Source organism: Procambarus clarkii, chromosome 21, assembly GCF_040958095.1.
Source record: "Procambarus clarkii isolate CNS0578487 chromosome 21, FALCON_Pclarkii_2.0, whole genome shotgun sequence".
Classification (NCBI taxonomy): Eukaryota; Metazoa; Arthropoda; class Malacostraca; order Decapoda; family Cambaridae; genus Procambarus; species Procambarus clarkii.
In genome coordinates this window covers 41907246-41917893 of record NC_091170.1, presented here as the reverse complement: position 1 = coordinate 41917893, position 10648 = coordinate 41907246, and positions in this window count along the sequence as shown.

Genomic DNA, 10648 nt, shown 5'->3' with positions numbered 1-10648 from the left:
AACAGCTTCCCCCTCCCCACCTCTCTCTCTCTCTCTCTCTCTCTCATCCCATCTTTCCCCTCTTCCTACCTCCTCCCCTCCCTCCACAACACCTCGAGACGACACGTTTTACGGTGTGTTATTTGTCACTAAAACACCTACGGCTCGCCCCTCAAAGTCGACCGGTTAAACAAAAAAAAGGTGATGCGGGCTCGGGGCTCAACACAGCTACTTACCTGTTACTCAAGCTCTGCCGGACGCGACCCCCCCCCCCCTTCCCCCACCCCCCGTGACCCTCGCGTCTCGTTATGCACCCGCCCGACGCACTCGCCTCCCCCACACCCACTTGACGCACCTACGCCCCCCACCCACACCCACCCGACGCACCTACGCCCCCCACCCACACCCACCCGACGCACCTACGCCCCCCACCCACACCCACCCGACGCACCTACACCCACTTCCCCCCCCCCACACCCACAACACCCCGCACACACCCTACGACAGAAAGACAGACACAAACGGACAGAGAGCAGCCAGTCTCCACTCCCCTGGTTGGGTGGATTAATAACACAGTTCAAGGCTTTATGCTATGACCCCCACTGCGTATGCACAGTATTAATGTATGTATACAAACTATATTCCCGTTCATACATATGTATATCGGTGGTGGTGGTGGTCGCGCCCGCCCCTCCTACACCTCCTCGGCCCGGCTCTCCCTTGCCACACACTTCCTTAAAACATTTGGGTTTTTATGATTTAGAAGCCGTTAGTTATTTAGTGACGTAGGCTTAACAATGAACATGTGCATTTTCGTGTGTGTGTGTGTGTGTGTGTGTGTGTGTGTGTGTGTGTGTGTGTGTGTGTGTGTGTGTGTGTGTGTGTGTGTGTGTGTGTGTGTGTGTGCGCGCGTGTGCGTGTGCGCGCGCGTGCGCGTGTGCGTGTGCGTGCGTCTGGAACCACGTACACCCACTACAATATACATAACACATGTGCGTACCTTAAGTGAGAGTGATTTAAAAGCCAAACACGTGTAAATGCCTCTGTGTGTGTGTGTTGTGTGTGTGTGTGTGTGTGTGTGTGTGTGTGTGTGTGTGTGTGAACCTTATCAGGCGGACACGTTACCGGGCGTGTGCATATCTTTTTGGCCGTGTGTATGTGTACATCGTTGGGCATGTATGATACTGAACAGATGTATACATTATCGGGTACTTGTGTACGTTATTGGGCTCATGTACCCACTTAGGGAGGAGCTTGAGCTTACCCACTTAAGCTTGAAGAGCTTGAGCTTCATCTTAACTACTCTGTCACTGAAAAGATTTCGTTCTAATTCGTCTGTGGCTCATTTGGGTACTCGATTTCCATCTGTGTTCCCTTGATTGAGTACCACTAGTGTTAAATAATCCGTCTATATCCCTGTCATTTTCCCCCGAGAATTTTTGAAGTGGTAATCATGTCTCCCATAACATCTGTTTGGTGTATGTTATTGGGGCGCGCGTGTACGGGTCCTTAGATGGTGTGTATAATACGGGGCAAGTGTGTGTACATTTTTGGGGGTCTGTATGTACGTTACTGGGCTAATGTGTACAGTTCCTGGTGAGCGTACAGCTCAAGCCTCTTAGACTGTACAGAATAGTCAGAGGCATACGCCAAGAGAAGGGAGGTGTGTACAGAGGGGAAAGGGAGGTGCGTACAGAGGGGAAAGGGAGGTGCGTACAGAGGGGAAAGGGAGGTGCGTACAGAGGGGAAAGGGAGGTGCGTACAGAGGGGAAAGGGAGGTGCATACAGAGGAGAGGGAGCGTTTACCCAGTAAAACATACCTCCGTGAGTCAGGGGGGGGGGTGTTGGAGGGAAGGGTGAAGCCTGTTGGAAGGGGGAAGGGGCGAGGGGAGAGGAAGGGGAGCAGGAAGAGGGAGGGAGAAGGGGGGGCGGGGTGACCACTTATACCAGCTTGTATTGATTACCTCACACATTTAGTATATTCTTATTCCGTCCACTTCCCCTCACACGCGCCTCTCTACCTCATTTGCTTCACAACATTGTCTTTGCATCATATATATATATATATATATATATATATATATATATATATATATATATATATATATATTATATATATATATATATATGTCGTACCTAGTAGCCAGAACGCACTTCTCGGCCTACTATGCAAGGCCCGATTTGCCTAATAAGCCAAGTTTTCATGAATTAATTGTTTTTCGACTACCTAACCTACCTAACCTAACCTAACTTTTTCGGCTACCATACCTAACCTAACCTATAAAGATAGGTTAGGTTAGGTTAGGTTAGGTTAGGTAGGGTTGGTTAGGTTCGGTCATATATCTACGTTAATTTTAACTCCAATAAAGAAAAATTGACCTCATACATAATGAAATGGGTAGCTTTATCATTTCATAAGAAAAAAATTAGAGAAAATATATTAATTCACGAAAACTTGGCTTATTAGGCAAATCGGGCCTTGCATAGTAGGCTGAGAAGTGCGTTCTGGCTACTAGGTACGACATATATATATATATATATATATATATATATATATATATATATATATATATATATATATATATATATATATATATATATATGTATAATAATATATATATATATATATATATATATATATATATATATATAATATATATATATATATATATATATATATATATATATATATATATATATATATATAATATATATATATATATATATATATATATATATATATATATATGTCGTACCTAGTAGGATTAAAACGAAGGATGAATTCGAGAGGCAGGCAAGGGAAGTGAATTATCAGGAGAAAGCGCCAAGCCATTATGACTAAATAGCACTTGGAAGGGGGTCAGGATAAGGATTTGGGATGGGACGGAGAGAAAGAAGGTGCCCAACCACTTGGACAGTCGGGGGATTGAACGCAGACCTGCATGAAGCGAGACCCGTCGCTCTACCGTCCAGCCCAAGTGCTTGGGCAAACTTAACATGAATGTTCAATACAAGGTATATTTAGTGTATTTTTGCTTTTTTTTTAGTGGATACACATTGTGGAATAATTAATATGTTCCAACATGTCGTCCGTCATTCACTATGATGTAAATAATCTAATTCACAGTTGACGCTAAGAACACCTTATGCAGACGAGGAGTCACAATAACGGGGGGAAAGGAGTCACCTCTACCGACACAGTTGTAGGGATGATGGATGACCTGTATCCAACCTTTCCTGTCATCCAACCCTTCCTGTCATCCAACCCTTCCTGTCATCCAACCCTTCCTGTCATCCAACCCTTCCTGTCATCCAACCCTTCCTGTCATCCACTGCGTCTCATATTGTAAGCTATGGACCCCCAACGTACAAAATGAGGTGGTACTACACAAAAAAGTAACGGCTCACAAATATCTACGTTTTCTATGCATGGGTTGTTGGTCAGGTTAAGAAGGTTGGCTTGGGTTCGTGCATTTTAGTACCCCTTGCTTTGTACGTTGTGGCAGCTGAAGGGCGCGTGTTGGCTGGTGGTCACCGGTTGATGGACAGCATCAACCGGTTGATGGACAGCATCAAACGGTTGAAAGTCAAACACCCCTTTGTAACTACTCGGGATTTTCTTGGAATTGTGGCAACAAGAACTCCAAAGATTGTACGCTGAGGTACGAACTGCTGGTCATTGTGAACGTGTTCACGTGTGTTCATCAGACACTGTTCACACAAGTGAACACCTAACCTCACACTAGAACTTTAATGTTTTTTTTTTAAATCTTGTACTTCAAATGTGCAGCATTGTCCCAGCCACATGGATTGGTCGGTAGAGTAATGGCCTCGCTTTCTTGTTGGTAGGCGTTCGACTCCAGATGGTGTATGGGGTTGTGCATTATTCCTTCCCTGCCTCATATTTCTTCACCTCCGTCCTCGTATCCCAGCGCCCCGCCCTCATATCCCAGCGCCCCGCCCTCATATCCCAGCGCCACGCCCTCATATCCCAGCGCCACGCCCTCATATTCCTTCCAAGTGCTATACTGTAGTTGTGGTGGCTCAGATCTTTCTCCTCATAACTATCATTACTGTTGAAAAGTGCAGCGACATTATCAGTTCTGTAGTTCTTCGTGGGTTACTTTAACAGTTTAACTGTATACTCATTGAATAGGAATTAGTGTGTTAGGAGTTAACTCTAGGTTGATCCTATCTTTGCCCCAATATGTAAATCGAAGCCTCGTTCGCCAGAACTAAAAATGATGTTAGATAAAACAAAAAAGTGATCGTCTGGTTCTTGCAGTTGCCATTAATTCTTGACAAACATTTCCTTTTATTTCATAACCCTCTCAAAGCTGAAGCCCTGTTTGTATTTTATGACATTTTAACATTCCTCATTAGACTATTATTAGAGCTTTTAGCCCTTTGTATTTCGTACGTTGTGGGAAATGAAGAGATCAGGGCTGCCAGAGCAGCGACCACTTTCAGAAACAACCCTTAATCTGGCAGCAGGTCAAGGGCATGTCAATTCCCTTGACGTGGCAAGTATCCATCAGGAGGGATCATGTCCCCTCAAGGCTGCTCACGGCGGAAGCGCGTTTGGCTTTCAAGGAAGGAAAATATTCATGCACAAAAATAATTTTTTGTTTCCTTTTCTTCCAAGGTGGAGTGGAGCCTGGACACAACGAGCCCCACCGGCTAAGATGTCGTACTCGGTATGTTGAAGAGGTGGAGTGCGCTGGAAGAGGTGGAGTGCGCTGGAAGAGGTGGAGTGCCCTGGAAGAGGTGGAGTGCCCTGGAAGAGGTGGAGTGCCCTGGAAGAGGTGGAGTGCCCTGGAAGAGGTGGAGTGCCCTGGAAGAGGTGGAGTGCCCTGGAAGAGGTGGAGTGCCCTGGAAGAGGTGGAGTGCCCTGGAAGAGGTGGAGTGCGCTGGAAGAGGTGGAGTGCGCTGGAAGAGGTGGAGTGCGCTGGAAGAGGTGGAGTGCGCTGGAAGAGGTGGACTGCGCTGGAAGAGGTGGACTGCGCTGGAAGAGGTGGACTGCGCTGGAAGAGGTGGACTGCGCTGGAAGAGGTGGACTGCGCTGGAAGAGGTGGACTGCGCTGGAAGAATCTGTGGTGAAAGCCAAGTTCATTCAACAGCAGCCCTATACAGTTTTCGAGGTGTAGAAGCAACCTGGCACAACTGCCGGGCCCAAGAGCTAGATATTCCTCCCCTTGTATGCACAGTTAGCTACGCGCACGCTCGTGCACACACACACACTTAATGGAATGCATTAAGTAGTGATGTGATGGAAGCAGACTCCATATACAGTTTACACAGTTTCAAGTGTAGATATGATAGAGCCCAATAGGCTCAGGAACCTGTACACCAGGTGACTGACAGTTGAGAGGCGGGACCAAAGAGCCAAAATTCAACCCCCGCAAGCACAAATATCCGAGTACACACACACACACACACACACACACAACACACATTTAAACACACAACAACCACACCCTCCAGGCTTACACACAGCCACTTCCACACACATTGAACCAAAATATACCAACACCAAATTACCAAAAGCGGCATCATCTGCATAATATAATCTTAGTAGGGAATCATAGCGCACGAATCACATTTTACTCTTAATCCCCCACGCCCAGTTCTAAATCCCCCCCCCAACCCCACCCCCACCCTCCCCCAACCCCCATGCTTCAATCCCTCGTAGTAATCCTATTTTCTGAACAGCTCACCCCTTCGCTCCTCTAATGCAATTTTCCTATATTTATAATTTCAAAGTTGCATACACGGTTATTAATCATATTGATTTTCCAATTTAGCTCCAATTACGTTTATAATTTGCCACTATTTTTCTCGGGGCTCGCTCAGGATTAATGTAGAGAGGCGGCAAAAGTGTGCTAGGGGAAGGGGGGAGGGAGGGGGGAGGGAAGAGGGGGGAGGGGAGGAGAGGGGAGTGGAGAAAGCTGAGGGAGAAGGGAAAAGGGAAATAGAAGAGGGGACAGAGGAGTGGAAGCGGCACCTGGGATGGATGAAGCAGCAGTGAAGGAGAAATGAAAGGAGGAAGAAGGAGAGGGAAGCAACGCAAGGCGCTGAGAAAGGGAGGGGAATAAAGAAAAGGGAAAGATGTGGGGAAAGTGCAGAGACAGAGGGTGGATAAAAAGAAGGCACAGGAAGGTGAAAATAATACAAATTGTGTGGAAGAAAAAATCAAGAAAGAGCAGAGGTGAAGAAGCGAGTGAGAGAAAGACATGTAGAAAGAATACAAGAAAAAGGAGAAAAAAACAAATAAAGACCATACCTAGCGAGAGAGACGGGGGGGGGGGCGAGGAAGGCAGAGGGGAAGACGATAGTCAAGACTGAAGGCAGAGAAGAATATTGATAAATGAGAGGTGGAGGATAATCTGAGTAAGATTCAGAGAACAGGAGAAGGGTGAATTAACATTTAAAGAGCTAATGAGAAGACATTACGAGGAGAAGCCACCAAAGAGCGGAAAGAGGACGAGGGGAGGGAAGGAGGAGGAGGATAAGGGGAAGGATGGGGAGGGAGGATAAGGGGAGGGAGGGTGAGGGCAAGGATGGGGAGGGAGGGGGGGGCAGGGTGGAGAAGGAAGATGAGGGGAAAGTAAGGGTGAAAGAAATGAAAAAATAAGGGCGAGGGGGGGGGGGAATGAAGGATAATAAGGTATGCGGAGGATGAAGGGAATCACAAGGAAGAAAGGGAAGGAGGAGAATCAGGAAGATGGAGGGAGAAGATGAAGAAAGATCAATTAGCGGCAACAGAGAAGTGACGGGAGAGTAAAGTGGAAGGTTAAGAGAAATGGACGAAAAACAAGTAATTATGGGTAGGAGAGAGAGAGAGAGAGAGAGAGAGAGAGAGAGAGAGAGAGAGAGAGAGAGAGAGAGAGAGAGAGAGAGAGAGAGAGAGAGAGAGAGAGAGAGAGAGAGAGAGAGAGAGAGAGAGAGAGAGAGAGGAGAGAGAGGAGAGAGAGGGAGAGAGAGGCAGAGAGAGGCAGAGGCAGAGAGAGGCAGAGGCAGAGAGAGGCAGAGAGAGGCAGAGGCAGAGAGAGGCAGAGGCAGAGAGAGGCAGAGGCAGAGAGAGGCAGAGGCAGAGAGAGGCAGAGGCAGAGAGAGGCAGAGGCAGAGAGAGGCAGAGGCAGAGAGAGGCAGAGGCAGAGAGAGACAGAGGCAGAGAGAGACAGAGGCAGAGAGAGACAGAGGCAGAGAGAGACAGAGGCAGAGAGAGACAGAGGCAGAGAGAGACAGAGGCAGAGAGAGACAGAGGCAGAGAGAGACAGAGGCAGAGAGAGACAGAGGCAGAGAGAGACAGAGGCAGAGAGAGGCAGAGGCAGAGAGAGGCAGAGAGAGAGACAGAGTCAGAGAGAGACAGAGTCAGAGAGAGACAGAGCAAGACGCTGGCAAAGACAGACACAATGTTAATATAAGCAACAGTTAACTCGCTCTTTTCCACTCCACCTTTTAATCACAAAATGGCGGAGCAGTTAGCGCGCGTCAATAGGGTCTGTTACCTAATAGGAAGATTACAGGATTGTCGCCGGTATTACTACAAAATTATGACAATCACAACACAACACGGGCACTGCCGGGGCTATGGGGAGGGATGGAGGGGGAGAGGAACAGGACGAGGGGAGGGAATGGGGTGGGAGGGGGGAGGGGAAAGGGAGTGGAAGGCAAAATAGAATACAAGAGGAAGAGAAAAGGGAGTGGAAAGCTAGGAGAGAAAAAGGGCAAGGGGGCGAGGAAATTAAAAAAGGGGGGAAAGTGGAGGAATAAGAGAGGGAGAGAAAGGGGGGATTTAAAAGAAGGTAGAGAAGAGAACAAACGTAAATGAGGGGTTGGAAAATAGGAGGGAATGCAAGCAGAATAGGGGAAAAATCCCCCCTTCCCTCACATTGTCCTTCGTCTCCTCACCCATTCCTCCTCCTCTTTCCCCTCCCCCCCTCTCACTGAATTCCCACTGAAACCAGAAGTGCCGGACCAGCCAGGCTGTAGTGGACACGTGGGCCTGCGGGCCGCGCTAAGCCACACAGCCTGTTGGACCAAGCTCTCACAAGTCGAGCCCGGCCTTCTCCAGGTAAGATAATAAAGGAACTGGGCGGAGTAGCAAACTAGTCACAGCCCAATTAATGACTGGGAATTGGGTTCCAGGAGGATCACTGTTAATAGTGAAACTGTCCAGCCCGTTCTCCAGAACGTTAACAACGTCATTAAACTCATGGACTAAATTGCCCCGAACCTAACCTACCCGAGAACCCAACAACAGAAAACGGGACATTACGTCATTTCGCGAACCGCTACCACTGTTAGAACACCAGTTTTTGGGCCTTGGGTCAATTATACGTCAAAATGCTACGTACTGTTTATTCGGGAGAATAGGTTAGTAATGGGAATGGGTTGCCGGCCCTGACCAACTGCTGCCGCCGCCCCTTGCCAGTAGCGGATGAGGCGGGTGATGCCAACCGTTCAGGTATACCAGGTGGATGACCTCTTATCATATCAGCAGCATCCAATTCATTCTTGTGTTTTTATTGCCTTCACTCTCCTCCCTCACTCACCGCCCTCACTCTCATCCCGCACTCACCGCCCTCACTCTCATCCCTCACTCACCGCCCTCACTCTCATATTCGATAAAAGAAAAACTCGAACATCAAGAAAGTTAAATCATAAGAAAAAGTACAGGAAAGCCACGAGGCGGGGCAAAGGAGCTAGACCTCAACCCACCACAGACACTTGTTAGGTAAGTCCTGATAGCTAAGCACTCCCCTCCCACATACACCCATCTCTTCTCTCACATTGTGGCTTTTTACCATATTTTTTGTATATTATACATTACTTCACCATTCTTCCCCCCCCCCCACCCCACACTCTCCCCCCTCCCTCTGACTACACCACGTCTCTCTCTCTCTCTCTCTCTCTCTCTCTCTCTCTCTCTCTCTCTCTCTCTCTCTCTCTCTCTCTCTCTCTCTCTCACACACACACACACACACACACACACACACACACACACACACACACACACACACACACACACACACACACACACACACACACACACATTCAATTTAAAACACCAAGAACCCATTACCTCTACTCGAGATGTTATTCCATTTCAAAATTAACGCAAAAAACAATTAAAAAATTAATATAAATCTCCCGGGGGGAAACGCAAAAAATATATATATATACGCCCCTTTCTCTCCCCTTCCTCAACACTTCCCCCATCTCCGACACCCATTCCTCCCCTTCCCAGTACCCCCTCCCCCCCCTCCCCTAGCACCGAGTGGCAAAAAGTGCCCACTCCCCCATAAAATTAGAGGTGGTCCGACCCATCCTACACAGGGTAATAACCTCACCCATAAAGAAAAATCTAATTAAAACACGAATCAGAGATTAAGAACAACGCACACATTCCCCCCCCCCCTCCCAATCATACATTCCCATCATACATTCCCTCCCGATCATACAGTGCGTGTGCTTAGTATGGGCTCGTAAGTAGGTATTTCGCACATAACAACCCGTTCTCGCACTTGCTTATAGTCAATATTGGCTTATTTAATAAGTGCATATATAACAAACTAATTGATTGTGAATATTTTAGTTTACCTTGAAAAGCTTCATAGAAAACACCGACCTCACCTAACCTTCTTAGTATGTTAAGATAAGCATCTTATTGCCTCTTAATTACAATTATTACTTAACCTATACCGTTGATAGGTTAAGTAATAATTGTAAATAAGAAGCAATAAGATGCTTATCTTAACATACTAAGAAGGTTAGGTGAGGTCGGTGTTTTCTATGAAGCTTTTCAAGGTAAACTAAAATATTCACAATCAATTAGCATGCCACATATGTACTTATTAAATATGCCAATATTGACTATAAGCAAGTGCGAGAACGGGTTGCACATACATACAAGCCGATTAATCATTCAAGTATTCATACACATGCATTACACAAAGGACATATACATTATCCTGATCATGAATTGATATACAACATTGTTAGGCATACATACTCTTCCCCTCCCCCCCCCCCCCTTCAATATACCTGGTAAAGTGAGGTACGACAAAACAGAGCAAATTGAAGGCAGCTTAGGTTAAATTAGGTCAGGTCAGGTCAGGTTAGATTAGGTTAGGTAAGAGAGTAGGCTAAGTTAGGTTAGGTTAGATTAGGTAAGAGAGTAGGCTAAGTTAGGTTAGGTTAGATTAGGTTAGAGTAGGCTAAGTTAGGTTAGGTTAGATTAGGTTAGAGTACGCTAAGTTAGATTAGATTAGGTTAGAGAGTACGCTAAGTTAGGTTAGGTGTTTCAGAATTTAGACGTTTAAAACAAATATTTTAAATAAAATTTTGTACAAAGTGAACAGTTAGCGGTGCCTGCTGCTATTGAAGGTCAGGGCAGGTTTTTAGGTTAGGCTAGGACTTGGGTCTCAGGCTTATTCGGCTGCTTCCCCCCCCCCTCCATCCCTCTTAAGGGGGGCCGGTGGCTGAGTGAACAGCACGCTGGACACGTAATTCTGTGGTCCGGGGTTCGATTCCCGGCGCCGGCGAGAAACAATGGACAGAGTTTTTCACTCTGATGCCCCTGTTACCTGGCAGTAAATAGGTACCTGGGAGTTAAGACAGCTGTTACGGGCTGCTTCCTATGTGTGTGTGTGGAGGGGGGGGG